The sequence below is a fragment of the Sciurus vulgaris genome (assembly GCF_902686455.1).
Source record: "Sciurus vulgaris genome assembly, chromosome: 15".
NCBI classification, from domain to species: domain Eukaryota; kingdom Metazoa; phylum Chordata; class Mammalia; order Rodentia; family Sciuridae; genus Sciurus; species Sciurus vulgaris.
In genome coordinates, this window is record NC_136476.1 from 82,543,595 (window position 1) to 82,567,851 (window position 24,257).

Here is a 24,257-nt window from a genome sequence, read left to right on the forward strand (position 1 = left end):
TGTCACTTGGGAAATAAGGATTTTAGGAACTCTGTACCAGGATTCAGGGATGAAGATCATATCTATATATTTTTAAAAAATTTATCACAGGATTGTTACTCCAATTGCAACTACTATTCCAGCTATGGAATCTCTACTGAGGAAAATCAACGCAGTCCTTGGTACCTGGTGTGCAGATACTGATTTAGAAAAAAACTATTTTTTTTCTCTGCAAAATTGCAGGGGCCACCAGAAGTCATTTGCTTTGACCTAACATGGTGTGGACTGACCATACATCTTTTTGGTCTTGCCTTAGGGTTTCTCAGATCCTTTTTGTCTTTCTAATAATCAAATCCCTAGAGATCTTGATTGTCTTGAAATTACACAAGGCATCACCACTGGCCCACTCTGTGATAATAATGGGCGTTGGTGTCAAGCTAGCCAAGGCCTAGCTGATGATTGGTAAGGTTATAATGATTCATTTTTAGATTCAGTTTATTACTTAGCAGGAAGAGTAGCCAAAGATGCTGCCCCCAATGATTGTTATCTCACACACCAATAACAACCATACCAAAACAAAAGAGGCTGAAGACTGCAGTGAGACCCCCTGTTGCTAAGGAGGTGATACCAGACTACAGCTGAGCAGTTTATAGGACAGAGTCTGTAGCTCTGTTCTGAGGGGTCGACCTAGGAATTCTCATACCTCATCAGAGCCTGGGAGGTGATCAGTTGTCTCATGACAGTACTCAGGGGAGATAGAGAGGTGAGTGGGAGATGGTCTCAAGGCAGCTCCACAAACCTCCCATCTTGTGCTCCAGGAGGGTTACAAGGCATTCTTCCAAGCCTCAGAGAAGCTGCCACTAAGCATTTGCTGCAGGGCCTCTGCGGATGTGTGCAAGTTTCCGGGGCGCCATGGAGAAGCCATTCCTCCACAATCAGATTGTTTAGTAGGAATAGCACTGGGCCTGGTGGTGCACACCTGGAAACCCAGCGGCTCGGGAGACTGAGGCAGGAGGATCACAAGTTCAAAGCTAGCCTCATCAATTTAGCAAGACCCTGTCTCTAAATGAAAAAAAAAAAAAAAAAAAAAAAAGAGAGCGAAAAAAAGAAAGGACTGGGGACATGGCTCAGTGGTGAAGCACCCCTGGGTTCAATCCCAAGTACCAACATCCTCCCCCTGCCCCGCCTAAAAAAGCAGGGAGTAGTAAGTACCTCACATACCTTACAAAGATACCACCAGCTAGGGAGTTGCATACCCCATATTTCAGGACCCCACCACCTCAGTGAAGTTTCTGAGGGTCTAGAGGTCTGGGAGGATGTTGGAATTTCCTCCCAATGTGAAATAGAAATGTTTCACCTTACACAGCTTATCATTAAAAAGGGACACAATGTTTGGTGAACCCTTATGAATTTGGGAGGCACTGGATGTTATATTCAAGTGGGCTCCCCTGACCCACTTCACAGGTAACCTGTTGAGTGTTGGTTTTGGGTAGGACCTAGAACAAGAAGGTCTGATGGGATCCAGGCTGCAACTCAAGGTGCTCTGCCACTTGGGCCTTTTGAACCAGCAGATTCTATGACACTCTGAGTGCATATGGCTAATGGGAGTGCTCTTTGAGACTTGGCCAAGCCTCAGTAGGAGAATCAAAATTCAGACCTTTGCAAAACCACAGCTCAGATCTTACTACTGAGCTCTTATTGAAACTGATATTTAACACTGAACCATTGAATGACCATGTGACTGAGCTGCTCATCATGAGCTGAGTATTATCTGATCCATGAAGCCATAAAGTGGGCACAGGTAGTAGTGATCCAACAGCAAGTGGAAATGGTATATGAGGAATGAGCTCAAGAATATCTAGGAACGGGCTGGGGAGATAGCTTAGCTGGTAGAGTGCTTGCCTCACAAGCACAAGGCCCTGAGTTCGATCCCCAGTACCGAGAAAAAAAAAAAAAAAAAAAAAAGAATATCCAGGAACCCTAGACAGCATTTCAACACTATGCCGGGACTGTTTTAAACCGTGAAATCACCACAAAAGCACAACAATGCAAAAATAAGCACTGAATGAGAAAGTGCACTTATTTACAGTATGAAAACTGAACAAAAAGGCAGAATGTCACTTTATTTGATCTCAGCCTGGAAACCCGCACTTTGGCTGACTCAAAATTTTCATTCCTTGTGTGCATGACCATGGGACATTCCAGCCGATGGAAGGGTTGCAAGTATTCATTTTGGGGTTACAAATGAATTCTTCTGAGTAGGCTAATTCACAAATATGGAATTGGAATCTGTGAGTAATGAGGATCACCTGTGTGTTCCATTCAGGGTGTCTACTTCTAACCATCTGCCAGGGTAGAGGAAGAAACAGAGGAATTCTAGTTTACTGAGAATTGGCCACTCTTTTGGCCCACCCCAGTTACTGGGCCCCAAGTAGGATGTTAAATCCATATCCCGAGATTTCTTGCTTACTCAGTCTTAGTTCCCAGCTTCCTTGATCAAGCGTGCTGAAAATCCAATCCCAGGGGTATTCTCTTGGCTTCAATTAGTACATACTGGTTATTCTTGCAATTCGAGTATATATACTGTTCCCCTAGGTTGGTACAGTATATCCCGCATCAGGTTATTCTGGAATTTAACCCTGGCTACCACCTGGGCTGCTAGGAGAAGAGGTGGAGGCAGTAATGCCTGTCTGAAAAGGGTGCTATTTTCATTACATTCATTTTCTTAATAAAGAAATGGAGGCACAGAAAGGTTGAATACCTTGCCCACCGCTGGCAGAACCAGGGATTGGTCTCTGGCAATGTGTCTCCCCAGTTTTTGCACTGTACATTTCTGAATACAGAGAATCTGAGCAGAACCATTGCTTATTAAGTCTCTTGTTCTCTTTAAGTAAAATAGTTAAGAATATTCTCTGATGATTATTATTTTCTTACTACAATAGCAGAAGTTTCCCTCAAAGATTCCTCCAAGACTTAGAAATGGTGTAATTTCTATTGACTCTATTTTTCTTGCTTCTTTTTTCCTTCTATAAGCTCTGGGAAGCACAGTACCCAAATTTTTCCACATGATATGCAGTAATGCACAATTAATTTGAAAATCGTGAAAATGATATTCTATTTGTCTACGTGTCCAAGAAGCATCCGGAGTAGGGAAAGGTATTCTACCTTCTTTCTATGGGGCACAGAACAGTTTCGCTGTGGTTCTGGGCTCCCAGGTCTTCACAGATTTGGCTTTGACGATCTTTGTAACTTATTTCTGTGACTTTAAGCAAAAGACAACCTCTGTACTCACCTACCTCATTGTACCTGGCTGCCACAGAGTAAAGGTGCTGGTGCAGGAGGCAGGATCAAGGCTCATTCTCCACGTAGGCACTTGAGTAGTCTTGGGCAAGACCCTTCACCTGGTTGGGTCTAACTTTGCACAGTTGTTAAATAATTGGGTTGGACCTGAGAATCTCCGAGGTGGCTTGTGGCTCAGACGTTCTGTGCTTGGTGCCTACCTTAGTCTTAAAAGAATGGGTACTAAGGTGTTCCTTCCCTCACGAAACCATTTTTTGTCGAAAATGATAAATCTTAGGTAGGGGTTTAAGGGGGAAATTGGTGAGGCCTGAAAGGATGTGTGCGAAATTAGATGCACGGCTATTTTTAGGGAGAGGAGGGCGTGGCGGGGCAATGAGCCCGCTGCGAGGGCAGCGGAGCATCCTTGCAGGCTGAGCCGGCGTCTACCAGCGCGCGAAGGCCCAGGCAGGAGAGGATCGCTGCTGCAGCGGCTGCGCACTGAAACGACCAGTCGGTCAATTTGCGTGTCTCCGCCCCTGCGACGAGCTGGTTGGGGGAGCTGGTCTGGAGCCGCGTGCCGATTGGCTGTGTTGCCCGCCGCTCAGGTCGGGAGCCGACGGTTCCTACTGCGGCTGGGCACCGGCTCTGCTCCCGCGTCGGCCCGCGCTCCAGCTGCGCCCGGCCCGGCCCCGGCCCGGCTCCGCCCGGCCCCGGCCTCCAAGCGAAGGCGCCGCTGCCGCTGGGCCGCTCCCAGGGCCATGAGGAGGCGGCGGCAGCCACTGCGGCCCGAGTCAAGGTGACCGGCCGAGACTGCGGCGGCGGCGGTGAGAGGAGCGGCCGGCGGGGCGGGGCGGGGCCCTGAGGGCCGGGCCCGTGGGAGCTGCAGGTGCGGGGGGCGGGACCCGAGGGCCGCTGTCCGGGAGGGAGGGGCCTGGGCGCGGGAGGCGGGCCCGGGGTGCCGGCTTTGTTGGCGGGTTTTGGGTGCGGGGACCCTGTCAGGGGCCTTAGGTGCCCCGGTCCCGGGGGGCATGAAGGACAGCGGGTGTGGGGGTGGCGGCGGGGAAAGGGCGCAGGTGCGGGGGGCGGGGCTGGAGAAGGCAGATGTGTGGAGCCGAGGGGCTGCAGGTGCGGGGGGCGGGGCCAGGAGCGATGGCCTGTTTGACAGCGGGAAGGGTCTGCAAGGCCAAAGCGGCGGGCGAGCCTGGGCCTGGGGAAATTACAGGTGCATGGGGCGGAACTAGGGACACCTGCAGGGGCGGGGGGCGGGGCCCGAGTGGTTTGGCATGTCCGGAAGCAGGTCCACAGGTGGAGCGGGCCGAGGGTGAGTGGCCCCTGAGAAGGGAAGGCCAGCCTGTCCATGTCCAGGGGTGGGGGTGGGAGCAGGAGCTCAGCGGATTCTGGAGGCATCCAGGGTTGCCGCTGGCAAGGGGTCCTGTGCCGCTGCTGGTCCTGACTTGGATCTCAGCTGCCCTGGTTACTAGGCCGCTGCTTCCCGGCTGCTTCCCTTGTCCCACGCCGTGTCCTAAGTGGGGCGCGCTGATAGTTTTCACCCCTCGGGGGCTTTTCCTATTGCTGTTCGAGGTACAGTCTTAGATTGGAGGGTGTTTGGCTTTCATTGAATGATTGGCTGTTGGAAAATGTGTGCTTGAAGTGTAGTTAGTATGGAGCTTGGGAGCGTCCTGGATTGTTGTGCTGTCTCCTTGGACCAGATGCTGCTGCAAATCTTCATAGTACTAGTCTCGAAAAGATTGAAATGGCAGCCTAGTGAGGGGGAAGAGCAGGTATAACAATTCGGAAGCTTTTGATCCTGTGTTCTCTGGGAGTCTTTTGCCTTTTTAAGCTTTGTTTCCTTCCTTACTAAATGAGCATCTTGGTATCTGCCTGTCAGCCTCCCAGAGGCTTTGTGAGGATAGTATGAACGGTGCTTACTGAACAAATCCTTGGGTAAAGTTGAATTTCTTCTGGTGCCACTGGGCAGTTTGGTATGGGAACAGTTGAGTCTAAAGAGGAGGGGTTAACTTGTCAAGAGTCCAGATTAGGTCACTTTGTTGTTAGAATTTGGGATGTGGTTTGTGCTGGGGAGTTCCCCAAAGACTAGTGGTGTCTTGTGTCATGACTTCTCCCTGTGTGGACCTCTGAGGGAGCTGCTGCAACACAGTGGGCAATGGCAAATGGAAAGCAGGGGAACATTTTGTTGTTTGCTGACCATTAGACCCCAATCCCAGTGAGGACTCTGAGCTGGACCATGAGGCTTATGCTAAAACCCTGTGGAATTCCCTTCGGTTTTACCATATTTCAGAAGGCAGACACCAAAAAGAAGGGCATGCCAGTTTCCTGTGCCCATGTGTGACTTTCAGTGTCTGTGTTTCTACTCAGAGCAGTTGATCAATCTGACCTGCCTGGTCTCTGCCCTATTCTGTGTAGTCAGAAGTGACGGTGGCAGAGTCTTCTCTGCTGTCCTACACTTTTCTTCACTGCAGAAGCTATGGGACTCTGGGGATTAAACACCATGTTGCTGGCCTCCTTTGGTACCATTGGTGTGGTGGTGATCTAGTGGCATCGTATAGAGGGCATTTCAGGGACAGACCCTTATGGGGACCAGTGCTTGTGTGCAGGTGCCAGAGGATCTTGAAGCAGCATGTGTGAGTTGTCCCATTCTGTCCTGGCGGAAATTGTGTAAGTGGTTCTCAGAGACTGCTGTCCTCTGGGTTAAAATGAAAGCCCAAACTTGGTGGCAGACACGAACTAGAACACATGTTAGATAGTGAGATGATTGACTTTTTGATTTATTATTATTAGAGTGAATAAATTATTAGAGGGTGCTTTCAAATAATTGATATTTGAAAGCACATTCTCTACTTGGCACTCAGTGTTAGGGCTCTTTTTTTTCTCTGCCTTTTCCCCCAACTTGCCCATCTTTCAATGCAAGCTGCTCAAAACAGCAAGTAGGTAAGAAGAGCAGGGCTGGGGATTCTGAGACCTTTGCTTTGTATGCAGTCTCAAGCAAGTTTCTTCCCCACTGCAGACCTGTTTTCTTTTCTTTTTTCTTTTTTTTTTTTTTTTTTTTTTGTGGCATCACGGTTGAACCCCAGGGTGCTTAACCACTGAACCACACCCCCAGGCACCCTTTTAAAAGAATGTTTTATATAGAGATATAGAGACAGGGTCTCACTGAGTTGCTTAGGACCTTGCTAAATTGCTGAGACTGGCTTTGAACTCGCCATCCTCTTGCCTCAGCCTCCTGAGCTGCTTGGATTATAGGTGTGCACCTCTGTGCTGGCTCATACCTCAGTTTTCTTAGCTGGGTAAGAGAGTGGTCAACTGTATGATCCCCTGGAGTCTTAACTCTGGATTCTGATTAACATGCTTTTGTATGTTCCTGAAAAGTAAGAGGGTGGAAGCTAATGACCTGTGTTTTAGTTCCTCTTTTTAAAAATACTTGTTCTAGGAACCTTGTCTGTCACATAGTAACTGCTCATTAAATACTTGTCAAAGAAACAAATGAAGGACTTTAACTAGAAAGAAAACATGGGAAATTGTCCCTGTTACTTATGTGTCATTTGTGTCTGTATCCTTAATGTTCATTTTATTTACTGCACACAAATATTATCACAACATTAGTGGAATTAGTGGGTCTCAACATGAAATACAAAAGTATGCTTTTGACTGATATTATAAATACAATTTTGTATATCCACTTCCCTCTTCACTCATGATATTTACTCAATATTGGTTAGTCCTTGTTTAGTAGACTTAACAAGAGGCATCCCTTGCTCTTCTCTGGGAAAGAAATGGCTTTGGTTCCAGTGAACAATAGATTAAAAGGCAGTCCATGAATCTGAATGCAAGACAGAGAACTGAAAGAGAAAGGAAAGGGAATTTGTTTGCTGGTCATTGAAAATTGATTTTCCCATTCAGCTCATGATTCAAAGTCCAACCAACTCTCGCTTGTTGGCTATATGACTTGGCACAATTTATCTAATCTCTCTGCATCTCAGTATCCTTTTCTGTAAAATGGATACTGATGATAGGATCTGTCTTTGTGAGGTTTCTGTGCTGAGAAGAAGCATGCAAGGCACATGCTACAGGAGCAGGCTATGTAGGTGCTCAGGGAGGGTGAGCTGCTGTGTTATTAATAACCTGAAGTAGATGCTCCTTTTCAGTAGATTCTTCCTGGCTGTGGAGAATGTGTGTAGTTTCTGCCTTTGAGATGCTACTTGCTGTGTGTGGAGACAGATACCCTGGTTGCAGAGCAGTGTGCTGGCCCAATGGTGGGAGGTGAGCAATGTGTGGGGTCACAGAAGCAGTGACAGTTATTTCTCCCTGGACAATAGGGGATGGCTCCTCAGCCCCAGTTTCCCCTCCTTTATGACATCTGCCCAGTTCTTCCAGCTATTTGTTACCCCCCACCCCCACCGCCATGTACTTCCTCCATTGTCATTGTCATTATGTGTACGCCTGGTTCCGGCCATGTACCATGTTATAGCATGTGGGGCTTTATGCCTGTGTCCCCTTTGCTTTCTCTGAAGCTGTATCTCTGGGGCTGTGGGCAGGGTAGGCTCCTGGAGGACACGGATTGACATCTGCTCAGATGAGTCATGCTACACGTATTGCACACTCTTATTTATAAGCCAGCAGGACTTTGGTGAACCCAGTCTCTGGACTCTATTCCTTCCCTCCCCAGATATCTGAGTGCCAACTCTGAGATAGCTTGTGCTGTGCTTTACTGTACCTGTAGGCTTTGGGCATAGTTGGTGACACTTGTCTTGTGGAGTCTGGGGAATGGGAGAAGAAAGGAATATTTCCTCCAGGTGCTCCAGGTCAAGATAGGGATGGAGGAAAAGAATAGGTCTAAAAGTGGGTTGCTTTGTCTTGCTAAATACATCTTCCTTCCTCAGCCTTCCCTTGGACTGGGGTCTGGATGTATCACTGTAGGTGCTGAGTAGGTGGTCTGTGAATGTTGACTAGGGGTGGGAGAGGGTTGCTTGCCTTGGTTTCAATGAGGGGCGTTTCTCAGCAACATGCACCTGTGACTGTCATCATTTCTGTACCTTGAGCCGAGAGAGGCCACTTCACTTTCTGCGGGTGGGTGTTTACCTATCAGCTCTGCTGGGCTGTGACTTTGAGCTAATCCTTATCCTGGCTGCTGTACATATGGAGATAAAGGAGCTTCGTCCTACCTTTTGGGTTCATGTCACAGAGGAGTCACACACACACGGAAGGTGACCAGAGGTTAACAGAGTACCTCAAATGAAGTTGCCAAGCAGATTCAGGCTCTGGAACAGGCAAATCTGAGTTCAAATTCTAGTTCTTCCACAACCTGTGTGACTTTGGGCACGTGTCTTTCCTGCTTTGTAAAATGAGGGTAGCAGGATTCCCTATCTTGGGGCTGGTGAAGAGTAGGTCAAATGATGCAGTGAGATGTTTGGCTGGTGCATGACAGGAACCTCGTGCTTAGAGTACTACTGGGAGCACCAGGAGCACCTCTGAGGTTGTTCCTCTGGGTGCTAGCATCATTGTCATGGTGCTAGTTAGAGGGACGTGGCATCTGAGAAGCCATTTGGAAGTCACAGTGACCCAGGCATCCTTGGGATGCTCCTCCCAGGCTTGAGATTGTCTACCGATATTTCACCCTCTTTTTGCCCCAGCTCTTCTCAAAGGAGGGGTCAGCACAGCATCATTGTGGACACCTTCTCTTATCTGAGCTCTGTACAGTTCATTCCCCAGGGGAGGCATGCATTTGCTTTCCTCACCTGCACTTCCCCAGGAGGGCAGAGACCATGAAGACCAGAGCAGCAAATCCCTCCACTGCTTTTCTGCAGAGCTTTTGAATGCACTGTGTTCCCAGTAGGGGATTTAGCTCCTGAGTGTCAGAGAGGAGGACGGCAGGGCCTAAAGTTCAGACTGTATCACTCATAAGCCTTGTGACCTCATCTGCTTTTCCTCATCCTACAAGAGCTGTGATAGTGTCTGCCTTGGCATGCTTAAGGGCTGCAGGGAGATGATGTGGAGCAGTACATGGCAGAGGGCTTGCACAAGCTAGGATGGTGTTCTCTCTTCACCCTCGTCGCAGGCATTTCAGGATGCTTTTTTGGGGTATTGATTTTATTGCTAATGGAAGTTTTATGAGTAATTGTATAAGGAATGTGTTAAAACTCAGGTGAGCTTGGTGATGGGGGCAGCTGGTAGAGCTCATCCTGTGCTGGCATTGCAGGAGCAAGCCTCAACTCCCTCCAGGACACTAGGTCCAGTGAGGGAGTGGACGGAGTCACCTGGGGCCAGACCTCTGTCTCAGGCCTGTCTGGGGTTCTGAGCTGGCTTCCCAGGTTCTTCCAATTTCATTGTTCTGTGATTCCATATACATAAGGGTCTTTCATAGGAACTAATGCATCATAGTACTTTTTTCTTTAGGATTTAAATATTTTTATTATAAGGTTTAAGATTAGGACAATTACTTGAGTAATAAGAAAATTAGATATTTGGTCTTGATTTTCTTCGAGAATCATCTTGTTGGAGAAGAAGGGAAGAATATTGAGAGTCTTTAAGTCCATGTTTATTGTTTTCCAATAATTCTCGCCTTATACAAGTCTGGTAACTAGGGCAATGTAAATCTGCTCTTTCAGTATATCTCTGAATAATTAAGTATTTATGAAAAAATTAATTCAAGAGAATTTTTTTTTGTCTCTTTGCGGCAGTAAAATCTGTTTTGTGGAATTAGGGACTCTCCTGGTTTTAAATATTTCTTTTTTTTTTTTTTTTCATGTGGTGCTTGGTATTGAGCCCAGGGCCTTGTGCATGTGAGCAAGCACTCTACCAGCTGAGCTATATCTTACTTTGTGTCTTCTCTGTAGTTGCTTTTCCTTCTCTAGGCACCAACACTTGCAGTTCACCAGCATTTATAGGCTGTCCCCACCACCACCACTGGACTCCCACAGTGCTCTATCCTGCCATGACATGTCGTGACACTGTGTGACCACTGATGACTTCCTTGGGACACTTCTCTAACTTTGTAGGTAGATGTACTATCCCAGGGCTAGCACAAGGCAGTGAGAATGATGATTATATCATTCCTTTTACTTAAAACCCTTCAGTAGCATCTTAGAGAAAAGACCAAATCATTAGCATGGCCCGTAAGGTATTTAAGATATTCTCTCTCTCTCTCCACTCGCCCCCTTTTCCTTGTACTGGGGGTTGAACCCAAGGGTACTTTACCACTGAGATCTACCCCAAATACTTTTTATTATTTTGTTTTTTATTTTTCATTTTGAGACAGGGCGTTGCTAAGTTACTGAGGCTGGCCTCAAACTTTTGATCCTCCTGCCTCAGCTTCCTGAGTCACTTGGATTACAGGCTTGTGCCACCACACCCAGCTTGTTGGGAAACTTTGATGATAAGATTAGAATTTATTTGCCAATTGATATGCAGCATTCTGCTTCAGGATATTTTACTTAGCTTATTTCTGCAATTTATTTCTGGGCACCTTTGCATGGGGCACCTGTGGCCTTTGTGCTTGTCAGATGTAGTGTCAGTGTTCTGAAGGTTAGAGATCCTTGAGTCCAGACTGTGAAGATGAGGGTGGAGCTCTCACCAGGATTTCATGGGCCTCTGTCCTGACTGACCGACCTGCAGACTTGTGCATATCCATTTGCATATGGCAGTCTTAACAGCTGCCTGTGGGTTAAGTACTGTTGCTAACAAACAGTGTCTTTGGTGAAGCATTTATCTCAAATGCTTCAGGGTGGTCAACTGCATAGGAACAGGGACTAAACCCTGACTTCGTGTTGAGCTCCACTGTCCAGTCTGATGGTGGCTAGCTAAGAAAAGACAGTGCCTCAGTGTTCTCTTAGCATCAGCATGATCTTAGGGAACTTCTTAGGCCTGCAAAATTCTTGGAACCTAGATTTATCACCATGACCATTAATACCCATGGAACAGAGAGGAGCAAGCTGGTATCACAGACCGATCAGTGGATATGAAGCCAGAATACCGGGGATGTCAATTTGCTGTGTGACACCTGCTTTCTAAGTAAACAGGAATGTCACCAGTGTGTGTGCAACCTCTCTTGAGTAGGAAAGCCTTGGATTTAAGATGTGAGATTGAGTTGTGAGGGTTGGGTCAGAGTAAAGGGAGATGATACAGCAACTGACAGCAGACTCATTCCTCATTCCTCCCTGACCTGCTAGACCTGCTTGCCTGCCTGTCCATCCATCCATCCATCCATCCAACTATCCAGTTCTTGTTCTGGGTCTGCTGAATGCCCATGCTGAATGTGGGGCCACAGTGTGGGAAACAAAGACTGGCTATCTTTTGGCTTGAAGTCTATAGCAAGGTTAAAAAATTGTAAAAACAATAACAAGTACATTAAAAAAATCACATTACTGCTAATGGTTACAGGAGGAGTATAAGACACCAGGAGACCATACATCAAATGGCTTTTCCTGCAAGGAGATCAGAGGCAGCTTCTCAAATGAAGGGGGACTTCTAGCTGCCACCTGAAGGCTGAGCTGGAACCAGCCAGATGCAGAGGTGCCAGCTGCACCTGCATGGTCCCAGTGAAGGACAGGGCATGGTGAATCCAAGAAGTACCAGAACACCTGTGCAGCTATAGCCCTGAGGGCAAGGAGGGATGAGTGTTCATGGCCCAGACATGGCATTGCTTTTGTGAACTGTGTTGATCCCTGACTCACCGTGTTGTAGTTGCTGACTCTTCTTTTTTAGAACCTCCCAACTGTCACCTAAAGCACCTATTGCTGAGACATTACCTGCCATGGTTTCCACATAGCAACTAGCCTTGTTTCTGTTGCTTTGAGGATTGGTTGCCTCCTTTGCTTCTTGAGGGGATGGAAGAACACCTTGATCTCATTAGCAGTTTTTAATCATTAAGTAGAAATGTATTGCACATGTAACTGGGCTTGATCCTACAGTCCCTACCTTCAGGCACCCCACAGACTTGACAGACAGGAATAAATAAGTGAGGATGATGTGGTGTGGGATTGGTGTTGTTGTGGAAATGGGAGCCCATGGGACCACATAAGATTCTGGCTCTTGAAGTGTTCAGCTTTCCAGGTCCAGCGGGGACATGCAGGGGAAGCATCATGTAGTGGCAGAGAAGGCAGAGTAAGCGTGGTGCATGGGCCGTGGCAGGGTGTGTTGCTGGAGTGTGAGGTTTGAGTGGAGGTGGGAGGAGGGGCTGGAGGAGGTATGGTTGAAAGGGTGCTTTGGGTCTGCCTCACAGGTAGCGCTTAGGATTTTGGATGTCATCCTGTGGTCAGTGGAGAATTGCTCAAGAGTCACAAGAGGAGAGACATACCATCACTAATCCTGGTGGCAGTGTGGGGAAAAATTTGTGGTAGAAGATTGGAGATAGGAGTCTGGGTAGGATGGTAGGTCCTGAACCTGGCCACTGTGGGCAGTAGAGGGCAGAAAGGCTGGTTCCAAGGAAGAAAGGTAGCAGTCTCTGTGGTGATGTAGCAAATAGGAAGGAAAGTGAATTTGGTTTGGCCATTTTGAGTCTAGGGCACCTTGGGACAGTTCAGTCGGACTGTCCATTGGTGACTGGCCTATTCATCTTGCACTCAGAGAAAAGATCTGGCCTGGAACAGTGGCTTTGACTGGAGCATCAGCATTCTCTGTGGGCTGGCCATCTGCCTGTTTGATAGTCTTCACAGATGATTCAGATAGCTCTTGGGCTGGGGAGGAGACTTGGGTTGTCCTACAAGTAGATGACCCAAAGAGAAGGTGGGCTTGCTCAGGAAGGTTGTGTGGTGAGCAGAGGCTCCCAGATGTACTGCTGTGGAGCACCAGTATGAGGACAATGGGGCATGAATGAAGGGCCAGGGGAAGGGCAGGAGGTGAAGTGGCCAGCTGGGAAGGAAGACCTGTAGCATAGACAGTAGTTTCCACCTCCTCCTTGGCAGAGCCTCTGCCCTATCCCTGCCCCTGCTGCTGGGCACTCTTATTTTTATCAGGGTCAGAACTAGATTTATGCACTGTCTCCTCAATCAGTCAATCAGTCAGTTTCTGGCACTTTCCAGAGAAGTTACCTTCACTGCCATGTGCAAGAGACTCATAGGGTGGTTAATATGTGTTTTTTCATCAGCTTTTAATATTGGAAAATACAGCACTTCACTCACATAAGAGAAAACAGAAAATAAATTTTGTGATCTAGGGGGGAAAAAAAGACTCAGAGGGAGATTCTTTGCTGTGACCATTTCTCATCAAACTTTCTTAGGCAGTTACTCAACCTACTACTGCTGCTCATGGGACTGAAACTCTGGCTCCCTGAGGCAGGAAATTTGCCCCACTACAGAGGCCCAATATTCCAAGTTCAGTATGGATCTGCAGCCCCCATGGGAGGCGGGTCCCGGTACATATCCACAATCCTAGGAAAGGCAGCTGGTCAGAACTGTGGAGGAAGGAGTTGACGGGAAGTTAGACTAATGTGGCCTGGGGTGAGAAGCCCTGTGACTTGTGGGTACATCCTGGTCCTTTCTGTATTCTGAGCGTGGAAGGAAGAGAAGCCTGCTATAGAATTTTCGGAACTTAGGGGTGGGGTCTCAGAGTTATAGTACATGAGAGCTATCTTAGAGAGTCTAGTGAAGCGTCCAATCTGGTGGAGAGCCAGTGGGAAACGAATCCGTGATTGTGTGTCCTTCTGTTTTCTCTGACCCAGAGACCAGAGTGTTGGCAGAGGCAACGGACCCTGGTGCTGAAACCACAGCTGGGGAGTGCGTGAGACAGGATCAAGGACTGAGCTTAGTACCAGAGCCAGCCACACTGGTATGAAGCCTTTGCCTCTCAGGAAAGGAAAAAGGAGAGTGGGGAATATTCATTGAGCGAGAAAATCCAAGCTCTCGGGCAGAGGAGAAGGGAAGAGCTGGGTAGGAAGTGCAGAGGTGCCAGAGACCTGTGCAGGAGCGTCTTCCACCCAGAGGTGGCAGGGTTTAAATAGCACATGGTAGGTCTTTCCACAGCATGTGGCCTACAGCAGGCACTTGACTGGTGTTATTGCTGGAGGCTGTGGACAGACAGGCCTACAGATGTCATGGTCAGTTGTCACAGTTTTACTGCCTGGTTTGGTGTTTTGATGGATGTAAGGTTGGGGTTGATATAGTTCTGGGGAGGCTGAACGGGAGAAAAGTAGCTCCACGGTTGCCTGTGTGTAGGCTTTTGCCTTCTCTCATGCATCTCACATCCAGGACATCTCTGCCTACTTCTTGGGCATGGTCTCTGCTAGCTCTTGTTAAATTATTTATAATTTCTTATCTCTACCTGTGTATAATGAAATGAAGGCTATTTCTCTCTATTTATGATTGACCTTACTTTGGAATAAAGGGTAGAGAGTCTTTTTTCTTAAGGAAACAGGGTATATTGTTAATCATGACTTTACTGAAGTCCTGCCAATTGTTTCCAAACTAATGAAACTTTATATGATGTATAAAATTATCATAAAAATGTAGAGGTAAAGAAACATTTAAATATTAGCTTAACTTTTTCTGTGTTTATAGAAGAGGACAACTGAAGCAAGAGAAGTCAAGAACTTTGCTCATAGAGTGGTCACCAGAGTGAGTGTGGACATGGTGCTAGCCTTAGCTCTAGCCCTGTGCAGGAACTTTTGAATCCATTAGGGCAGATAGAGAGGGGGCCACAGAGAATCCCACCTGCACTGTTTGGAGCACATCAGGTGGGACTCACCTGTCCTCATCCCAGAATGAAACAAATAGAAAAACTAACACCAAAGGGAGGAACACTACAAGATCCAGCCTGGAGAGGAAGATAAATGGGGCAGGCGAGGAATTGAGGTAAGAGCGTGCTTTTGGAAGAAAGTTCATCTAGGTTAACTGAGGTGGGTTTCAAATGTCATTTACTTTCTCCTCTCAGAGGAGTTACAGTTGCTATGAAAGATGAGATAATAGACTGGGATGGGAAAGGAGCTGGTTGACCCAAAGAACGTTAGAAAGGAAATCATGTCATGCCAACACTGAAAGTGGGCAAAGGTGTGGAAAGTCAACGGACCAGGAGGAGGGCAAACTGGCTCATCTGGGCAGGTGCAGGAGAGCAGCAGAGGAGGTGCCAGAGTGGCCTGTGTGGGTGTCTAGAGCTCTTAAGGTGGAGACCAGGATAATGGAACAGAAGGAATGCTTTGTTTTCCTGACCTGGTGAAAGACCTGAACCTGAGAATTGCAATGGCTTCTCATGAACCAGGCAAAATTATCAAAAATTAGCCAACACTTAACATGTCAAGTGATCCATTAGCATTCAGGCAGAAGAGCCCTTTCAAAAAAAGAAAACTGGGCTGGGCTCAGACTTGTCCACAGTCTAGATGCCATGGGGCATAGAGCAATGCTTGCGCAATTGACCCAGCCGGATCTTAGTTCCCGTCAATGGTAACAAATTCATCTCCATTATGCAAGGACATACCGTGTGTGAAGCTTTTGTTACTCCCATACATCATCTAGGGGAAGAACCGCTAGAAGGTATGCTCCACCCGCTGAGCTGTGACTTCCAGTGGCAGACTCATGTCTGGACAAGTCAGAGTGTGAAAGGATTGGCAGTGAAGAGTGGAACCATTCCAGTATGAACTTACTTCTAAACAATTCGACTGTGGTTATAAAATAAAACAAATGATTATCAAATGAAGGTATAATATCACATCATAATTAATAGAAAAAGCAAGAATAAAATTCCAACTCAAACAAGGGTTCATGCGCGTATGAACATGCTCTGCACCCCAAAGAGCTGCACAAATGTGGGGATGAAGTCTAAAGCTGTCTCCGGCCCTCCGGTATGTCCGAATGTGTGTCTTCTAGGTAATGTGATACTGTGCAGGTGTGTAGTGGACCGGGGCTTTTGTGGCTGTTCCTCAGGTCACCACTTTTTCAAACTCCTTGGAGGGGTTTGCTTGGTACCTGCATTCTGTTAGGTCGTACATTGCTGGTGGAAATGTAAAATGGTGCAGGGTTCTTTGGAAAACAATTGAGCAGTTACTCAAGAAGTGATTTTACCATTGTACTCCCAGATGTCTACCCGAGACGTATGGCCATATGAAGACCTATGCATGCCTGTTCCCAGCAACATGATTCATAATGATCAAAATTGAAAACAACCAAGTGTCTACTGTTTGGTGAATGGATAAACGACATGTCCAGTGTTTGGGCCCTGAGAGCTGTGTATTAGTAGTCAGCCAAAAAATTGTCTTGAGGGATGTATTGAATGAACTTGAACCATTCCAAGTGAAAGAAATCAGACACAAAAGTCCACATGCTGCATGGTCCCATATGTATGAAATGTCTAGAAGAGGTCAATTCAGAGAGACAGGGAGTAGACCAGAGACTGCAGGGTTTGGGGGAGGGGTACTGGGGAGTGCCTGCTCATGGGCTGAGTGTAGGGTTCTTCTGGGGGTGGTGAATATGTTCTGGAATTGGGTAATGGTGATGATTGCACAACTTAGTGGATATGCTAAAAAACACTGAATTCTGTAGTATGGGTGACTTTTAGGTTGTATAAATTATATCTCAATTTTTAAAAATAGCCTTTTCTCATTATTGAATGTTAATTGTGGAGAAATAATAATAAGTAAACAGAAAACCAAGGGGCAGCCATCACCCCATTGTTAATACTTGGGGAATATGTGAGCTGATGTTTGTCTGGGTGTGTCTCAGAGTTGGGTTGATGGACGATTTCGTTTTGTCTTTACTGTTGTGAATGTTGTATTGGGATTAACATAGTCCACAAACTTGTTCTTTTTCTTAGTACTTTCATGTTCAATCTTTGTTAGGGTGCTAATGCTGGGAACTATATTTGGGCACAAGTAGAAGCAGCACCAGATTTTGAGTCAGAAGACCTGGGTGCCTGCTCTGCCTCACCTGGGAGCTTGAGAGGAGCACTCAGACTCCCTCTCCTCAAGTTTGAAGGGGCTCACGCATGCACTGTGGTCACTTACACTTCAGAGCGGCTACCGGGAGGAAAGAGGTGTTATGAAGTTAGCACCTGATGGTGAGGTGTGGAGCAACTAGAACTTCCATACCCTGCTGATGGGAGTGTAAGTTGGTTTATCCTCTTTGGAGAACAGTTCAGCATGGTGTAGCAAAGTGTCAGTCCAGCTGTGGGACTGATATGGTAGTGCACATGAATTTGTACCAGAAGGCAGCAACATCTGTAATAGCCCAACCTGGAAGCAATCCCATTGTCTGTCAGTAGTAGAATGAACAGACATGTGATAACTCCTAATAGAAAAATCTGGACCAACTTCCCAACCTTCGTTCAGACACAGTGTTATATACTGTACAAGTTCATTTATATAAAGTTTACAAATCGACAGGACTAATGTGTGCTGTTAGTAGTAAGTGACCTCGTGGAGGCACTAGGGGGCACTGGTGGACTCGCGGCAGGAGACTTTGCTGCACCAGATCCCGGTTACAAGATGTGCTCAGTGTGAGAACGCGTGTTCAGTGCTTCAGTACTGTGTGTGCATTTTACAAGTTTATGTGAACATTATAAAGGAAAGTGTATAAACCATCCTGCGCTCACTAAAAATTTCAATGAAAATGAAATATTTTTGTTTTCCTGATGAATAAAATGATTATCGAACATAATTTGTTTTCTCTCTTTGCTTGAATGTTTTACAGTGTATATACACGTTGGTACCTTACAGCGTGTGTTTTATTTGCAATGAAGCATACATGTGAAGTCTTTCGTATCCTTTTTTAAACTGCTGTTGAAGAAGGATCATGAGGTTGGGTGAGCCACAGCTGGAGGTCATAGCAGAAGTGGGCAGAGGCCTGGCTGTGGTCATCTGGGTGAGCCACCTGTGGTTCAGCTGTGCCCATATCAGAACTGGTTTCTTTGCTGCCAGGAAGGAAACCAGAGTGTCTTGGGGCCCAGGGGGAGGTTTGGGAGGTTTTGGAGGAATAGAGACTTTGAAGCTTGGCAAGAGGTGGAAGAGCAGGGACAACTGGCAGGGCATCTTGGCAGAGGAAAGCAGCCAGCAGAAGAGCCAGTGAGGCCACGGAGCTGGGGGAGGACAGGAATGAGGAGGTCAGTCTCAGGGTGGAGAGAGGAGTCTCCAGGATGAGGGGCTGGTGAACTGTGTTAAGTGCTGCCTTGGGATAGGAAAGTCCTAGGCTGTCAGTCTCAGCAAGGAGTCCTGGGGAGCAGGGGGAGGGGATCAGTGGGACCCCAAAGGTCAGGTGGGAGTTGCTGAGGGCAGGTGGGAGGAAGTCAGTGTTATCTGGTAGAAGGCAGCTGGAGCCCAGGGGTCTCAGCTGTCAAGAAGGTCAGGGACACCTGGAGATGTATCAGGTGGGGCGAAGGACCAGGGCAGTGGAGGAGATAGAGGGTGCAGGGAAGGGATTGGCTGACTGGCTGACAACTGGGAATGGACTCCAGAGCCCAGGCCCTGGGACACAGGCAGATGTCTTTTCAGAGGTGAGAGGGGAAGACCAGGTTAAAGGAGGGAGCTGAAGTTGGCTTTCTGCAGTGAAGTAGGTCATGAGGCTGCCCAGCTGGGAGTGGGCAGGTGCAGAGTGAGTGTGGCTGTGTGGGCAGAGGGGTGCTTCGTGTGGACACCAGGGAGGACAGAAAGTGAACAAATGACGAACTGAGCCTGCGACGCCTGTGCACCAGTGCTTGTCTGCGGTGTGGCGGGGCTGTTGACCATTGCCTGTACCTGGGACACACCACGCACTGCCTCCCTTTTCAGACAGTAATGTGCTGCAAGGGCGGGACGTGTCTGGGCACTCTGGAGTCCCTTTCATGCTGGGTAGTGCCCAGAGCCTCAGCTCTGTTTTTGGCCTGCTAGAAAGCAGGAGATGGTGTTTTTCTTTGGGATTGATTTCCCCTGCAAACCACAGATCCAAAGCATGGTAGGAAAGAACACCATGACCAGTGATGAATTCCTGTGATTTTAGGACACATTTTGCTATCTGATAGGCTAAAGATGATATCAGAGATCAGCCTATAAGAAAAAGCATTTGACATTTCAAAGAGCAGGTGGAAATCAGATCCTGTAGACTAGTTGGTCTGACCTGGCTTAACTTCAAAGAGCTGATCTTAGCCATATGGAACATGGTGCGAGTTGGATGATCTCCCCTGCTTTTATGGTTGTCACTCTTTGGAAAGAAACATGCTGGGCTGGTAGTTCCTAGTGGTCGGGGGATTGTAAATCCCAGCAGGTGTTCCCGGTAAGTCAGGTCCATGACTGTGCTGATGTGCTCTCTTGAGTAGGTGGCCATGCCGTGTGGGCAGCCACAGGTGCATCTGGGTTCTGGTGAGCTGGAGTGGCTGCAGTCAGAGGAATCTCCTGCCAGATAAGGCTGAGGGCTGCACAGGGACTTGGGACATCAGGCATCCTCAGGGAGCACCTGTGTGCATATCGGGGGTGGCTTGCTGTGGTTTGTGGTTTGGGATGAGTGTCTAAAGGTCCGTGTGTTAAAGGCTCGGTCTCCAGTTTGACTAGCTGCTAAAGGTGGAACCTTTACAGGTAGGAGCTAGTGGGTAGTCCTTGGGTCATGGTTGGGGCCTGCCCTTGAAGGGGATAGTGGGACCCTGGTCTCTTCTTTCTCTCTTGTTCTGCATCCTGGCTCACGAGATCGAGCAGTTTGTTCTGCTAAGGTGGTCCCCTGTGATGTTTGCCCTTGCTAGAGCCCATAGTGTTGGGCTGCCTGTTCTTGGACTGGAACCTTTGGAACCATAAGCCCAAAACAAACCTTTCCTCGTTCTAAATTTATTGCCTCAGATATGTTGTTGAGGTGAGGGAGAGCCAACTGTCGCTTTGCTGTGCCTTGCCAGATTGATAGGCATTTTCTCTTGGTTCTCACACCAGGCTTTCTTCCCTTTCTTCCTCTCTGTGCATACCTCTTGTGGCCACCCTGCTGTGCTGTCCCCTTTTGCTCCTGTTAGTACTGGTCCTCCAGCAGTGGTGGTGGTTACTTGGATACTCTCATCTCTCCCCACTGCAGTTGGGCACCTGCACCAACCCACAAGGCCCCTCCTGTCTTTCTAGTTGTGCTTTTTTCCTTCCTGTGAGCTGTGCTGGCTTTAGACCCTCGATCGGAAAGGTCCAGCTCACTGTGTGGGTTATCCTTGGCCCTGGGATGGAGCAGAGACTTGCAAAGAATAAGATGAGTCATTGTCTTCCAGGGACTGTGGTCTACTGCGTCAACCTCCCCTAGCCCCAGTCATTCTTCTCCCCTGAGACTCTGCCCACCCCAGCTCCTAGGAGCTCTCCTTTCCTTCTAACTCCTCTGGTGGCCACAGCCATGTTCTGCATTGCATTGTGCTTTTTATTTACTTTTTATCTGTCCTGTACCTCTTGCCTTATCTCCTAATATTTTAAGCTCTTCTAAGGCAGGGCTGTGTCTTGCCCACTGTTGTACACATAGTAAGTATTCAATAAAGTTATTAGACTGATACCTACCAACATGGAACCTGTTATCACTGCCAGAATCCACCCCCTTTGCAGCCATGGCCCTCAGGATTTGTCATCACAAAGGAATGTGGGAAGAGGCAGTGTTTTCATGGAAAAATCCTAGGAGATTCTGTTCAGGTAGAAGCAGTCACAAAAAATGTAAAAAGCTGAAATATTGGAACATTTTCCAGATTCTTCTGGTATCCTTACCCTGCTTGTCAAACTCTATTGCAAAAGAGGCAAAAGGCAGAAGTTTTTGGTACAGGATTACCACCACCACAATAATTCCTATAGCACTTGAAGAAGTAAATTTCCTAGAATTTACTATCAATGGGTTGGTTCCCCTAAGGAGGATGCCTAGAACGAACTGTCAGTTTTAAATGAAAGAACCATCTGGAAAACTGAGACTCAAGAGCCATTCTCTGAAGTCACACAGCAAGTAAGTGGCCGAGTAGGATTTGACCCCAGGTCAGTCTGGTTCTAGCAGCAGAGTCCTCAGCTCTCTGCGTTCCTGAGTTTCAGAGCTGATCCTGGAGGGTCTGCAGATGCCCCGCTGCCTATGCCTTGAGCAGGCTGCCTGTCTCAGGGCTCCGGGCTGAGTTGATCCCTGGCCATGGGAAGAGTGACAGGCTGCCACTTATGTCACTTGGGCCTATCTGCACAAGGGCTGCCTATTGTGGGCCCCAGGCTTGCTGCTGCCACACCTGTGATGAACAGCGGATGTGACCACCCTGCACCTAGCAACAGGCAGAGAAGCCACCACACATTTGATGGGGCCAAGGGAAGGAGGTTCGCCTCACTCTTGGAAAGGGGCTTCTTTCAGGAGGAGGAATGGAAGAGGATGCACTCAAATTTTAAAAGAGGATCCAAGTGTCTCTGGAGGCCTTCTGGAACTAAAACATGCCTTTTGAATTAAAAAATCAATGTGAGAACTGATATTAGTAGTTTGGAAGGCCAGAGGAAAGCCAGAGCAATAATAGGAAGATTTACAGGCAGTGAATTAAAATGTGAGAGGTTTGGAGGCCTCATCCAAATGGGCATAGGAGTGACAGGAGTTTCAGAAGAAAGTGGAGGAGTAGAAAAACCATGGAAGAAAGTTGGTCAGCTGAGGAAAGACTTGCTTCTTTAGATGAGGTCAATACATTTAGCACACATGTGCATGTTTTCTTTGAAGAATTCCTAACTCCAAGAAGAAAGAAAAATTCCTAACTCCAAGAAGAAAGAGAAAAAAAAATTAAAATTTTGTAGGAGAAAAGAATAAGTTTGTTTTTGTGTTTTTGGCACAGGAAAGAGAATTAGGCTCTCATTTGGCTCCCATGTGTGGCCCTGGAGTTGGGAAGATGGTGAACTGGTACTGCCAGGCTATGAAAGTGAAGGGCCCAGAGTCCTTTATATACACAGCAGAGATTGTCATACAGGTGTCCTTGTGAAATGAAACCATTTTCAAACATGTGAGGACACATGTACTGATCATAAACCTGGGGAAAATACCCAGATGAAGTTCTCCAACTATCATACAGTTGAGACAGAGCAGAGGGCACCAGGGCGTGATGGGGAGAGTGCAGGAAGGTGAGGAGCATGGGCCTCGTGGTGCAGGGAGTTTGATCTTAGCACAGATTGCAGCAACATTTGGTATTTTTATTTAATTATTAAGAATTTTGCACATCTGTAATCCCAGCAACTTGGGAGGCTAAGACAGGGGGATTTCAAGTTTGAGGCCAGTCTCAGCAACTTCGTGAGACCCTGTCTCAAAATAAAAAATAGAAAGGACTGGGGATGAAGCTAAACCACCTCTGTAAAATTTAAGGCTTTGGGAGGAAGAATAAGAGTGGGAAATAGAACATGGAGACATCATTATTTATTGTTATAAAAAGAGGGACAGTTTCAACAGTGACTGTTGGGATTGGAAGTAGCATTAGGGCTAGTTTTGGTTGCATATATTACCCCATGCAACAGTGACTTAAACATTACATAAAAAAGTAAAGAGGTGGACATCTAAGCTTGGTATGGTGAGATCAAAAACATCATGGACCCAGGTTCCTTATATTTTGCCATTCTTCCATCCATAGCAGATTGCCTCCTGATCCATGATGATGCTTGACATCTGCATTTTGTAATCCACAGGAAAAAGGAAGGAAAAAGGATGTGCCCCACTGAAATGTCTCAAAAGCCTCACATAGTATTAACATTTACATTCATGGGGTAGAAATTAGACACACTGAGCTGTAAGGAAAACTTGGAGAGCTTAGCTAAAAATAGGGGTTCTTTTGCTAAAGAAAAGGAGGAAGAACTTGACCTCAAAAGATAATCTGTAGCGGAATGCAAACTAAAATAATAGTGTGGGAACCTGGCAGTGGGCTTGCTCCGAACCGGTCAGGAGCTGTGAAAGCCATGGGTTCCTGGTACTACCCAAGTGACCCTCTTTCTAGACATTGTGGAGAGTGTGGCCATGTTGTGATGTGTTTAGTGGGGAGTATGACAGATCACAACAGAGCCGACTGCTGAGAAGTCTGGATGCTCTGACAGCCCGGAGGAGAACATACATAGGGTGTCATGAAGGTTCCCACAGGAAGTGACATTTAAAATGAGCCAGGAGTAGAAGAGGGTGGTGAGGGGGGCAACAAGCCCCTTTTTCCTGGTGGTGGGAGAAGCAGGCTGGGTGTGGCCTGGTGGGCTTCTGCAGCCCCTCATGCACCAGTGTCTGCATGTGTCTCCTTCCTGATGGGGCTTTGTGGACAGTGGAGCCACTTGTAAGGGCTGGACAGGGGAGAGGCTGGCAGGGGATGCACTCCTGGCACAGACCAGCCCCACAGGCTCTGTGATTCTCAGGGATGTGGGTGATCCAGGCCCCCTGCTTCCTTAGTAACCTCGTCTGCTGGCTCCTCTGTGAGGGCCACGACCCTGACTTCTTGGAATGTGAGGATATGACATGATCTTCAGCTGGCCCATTGCTCCTGGAAGTGTTGCCAGAAGCCTCTGGCTGGGCAAGTTTGAGGTGGGTCTGAACGGAGCCTGGAGAGGGACCCAGGCTGGAAAGATTATTGACAAACGTAGCCCACTTTTAGCTGAGGTCCCTCTCGATGTTAGCTTCCACCTGGGCCCCACCTGAGTGGACCCTGACCAGCCCAGAGTGCTGCTGCCTCCCCAGGTGCCAGCTCCATGGTGTGCACTGCTCCCTGGCCCCAAGGGTGCTCGGGTGCCCTCTCCTGTTGGTCTTTTCGGTACTGTCATTGTGCCTTTGTGCAACAGGTCCAGGTGGGGTGGGTTGCTGATGGGGTGGTGTAGGCATTCTAGTTTCACTCTGACCTTCTGCCTGTCCTTCCAATTTGGGTAGTAGTTCTTTTGTTTTGTTTTGTTTTATTTTTTTGAATGTTGACTTTCTTTGCTTTGCTTTTATTAATTTTTGTTTTTACTTTTACAGACTGCATTTTGATTTATTATATACAAGTGGGGTACAACTTTTCATTTCATGGTTTTACACAATGTAGATTCACACCATTCGTGTAATCATATATGTACATAGGGTCATGATGTCTGTCTCAGTACACTGTCTTTCGTTCCCCCACCGCCTCTCAACCTATTTCCCTCTACA

At 47.4% G+C, this 24,257-nt stretch overlaps 1 protein-coding gene across 2 annotated transcripts in view; it reads left to right on the forward strand.

Moving 5' to 3' along the window:
- Nucleotides 1-3,873: 3,873 nt before the first annotated feature.
- The window catches only part of RALGPS1 (Ral GEF with PH domain and SH3 binding motif 1), a 265,526-nt gene continuing 245,142 nt past the window's right edge, over nt 3,874-24,257 (forward strand). The window contains exon 1 of one of the 2 annotated variants that reach the window (XM_079112919.1): nt 3,874-4,082. The gene's annotated coding sequence lies outside the window, so the exon portion shown is untranslated. Of the gene's footprint in view, nt 4,145-24,257 lie in introns of both variants that reach the window. The other variant, XM_079112914.1, reaches the window with a different exon arrangement.